The following is a 1,496-nucleotide window of genomic DNA, read 5'->3' on the forward strand; positions in this document are numbered from 1 at the left end:
TTTACATCGTGTGTGGTTGACCAAGCCTATGGTCTCTATTTATAGAAAAATCGTAAGAGTCTTGGTCGAACAAGAAGAAGAAAAAATATAATAACATTTTAAGAGAGAATATACAAAATTCTCTAGTAGGAATATGTATGGACTTTAACACCCTTTACAGATAGGGTTGTCGCCCATCTTACATGAGATGGGTCATTGGGTCTATCCGATGTATTTGGTATAATTATATGTGTTATTTAGAAATTTAATCAACTCATATAATTTAACCAACCAAATAAAAAAATTTCAATTTCCCAAAATATTAATAATTTAATTAATCAATTGAAATAAATTTTACTAATTCACACAATTAAATTATTTTCCAAACCTAGTTCTAATTCCGTTAAATCTCGAATTTAATATTTTATTTTTCCTTAAAAGTACTACGTCGGAAGATGGATTTTATAAAAAAATTATACTTAGATAAAGAAAACTTCAATAATTAATTCTAATTCAATATAGAAACTCAGTAATGGTTTTGTTATTAGTTTAAATGAACTAAATTTTATCACATTTCGGCTCTTTGTATTGATGTGTATATTAAAAGCATTGAATTCATAGCAAAAGTTTATTAATAGCAAAGAATTAAAATGAAAAATAATTGTTTTTTATATAATATGAATAAATATATTAATTACAATTGCATTGAATTTGTTGGTATGCTTTAAGCGGTGGCGCTAGGGGTTTTTGGGACAGGGCCAGAACATGGAATCGGGTTTAATTTTCCACTAGTTATAGGCTTGACATTCAAACATTGGGATGTTGCGGGTTCAGCTCCGTTGTGCTTAATATCAATGTCCGCAAGTTCCACATTTTGACATGGCGAAGAACCGCTGCAAATAAACTTGATAGCTTCTAGAAGCGCTGATGTGCCACGGATGTTCTTGAAGCTAATGTTGCTTAGTTTAACTTTGGACCTTCTAAGTTTACTTTTGATAATAAATATGTCCCTTTAGGAATCACAACTGTTGATGGAGTTACAGAGGCACATGCTTCTTCCTAAGCATCCAAAAATGGCTAAAATGAAATGAATAAAGACATCAGTTTGAAATATAATTTTTTCATATTTTCACCTTTGGGGTACAAAGTTAAGAGCAATTGAACTTACCTTACTCAAATCCGTTTTCCCGTCAGCTTTTGCGCCAAACTTGGCAACAACATCAAAAGCATCTGATTGAACTTTAGAGGCTGAAATGAATAATAATAAAAGTACAAACATGGAAAGAACAATATTAAGGTGTGGTGCCATGTCTTTATTTGGTTTTGAAATTAAAGGAAGAATGGCTTTTCATTTTGTGTTGTTCCAAATATATAGAAAGTTTGAGAAAATTACAACCAATCAAATATATTACTATTTAATCAATTTGGAAAAGTCATATGGCCTAGCTTCAATTTCTATGATAAGCTTGTTTCTTTAATATCAACTTCACACGGTTAGATAGTTTTGTGGTTAATTT

The 1,496-nt window shown here is 30.3% G+C and overlaps 1 long non-coding RNA gene across 1 annotated transcript; it reads right to left on the reverse strand.

Annotated features, from left to right (window-relative positions):
• Positions 1-630: 630 nt before the first annotated feature.
• LOC121227850 (uncharacterized) lies at positions 631-1,289 on the reverse strand. The gene is made up of 2 exons (XR_005925364.1): positions 1,148-1,289; positions 631-1,056 (listed from the first exon to the last, which is right to left on the reverse strand). It is a non-coding gene; the product is annotated as an uncharacterized lncRNA (long non-coding RNA).
• Positions 1,290-1,496: the final 207 nt, after the last annotated feature.

Source organism: Gossypium hirsutum, chromosome A04 (assembly GCF_007990345.1).
Source record: "Gossypium hirsutum isolate 1008001.06 chromosome A04, Gossypium_hirsutum_v2.1, whole genome shotgun sequence".
Taxonomy (NCBI): Eukaryota; Viridiplantae; Streptophyta; class Magnoliopsida; order Malvales; family Malvaceae; genus Gossypium; species Gossypium hirsutum.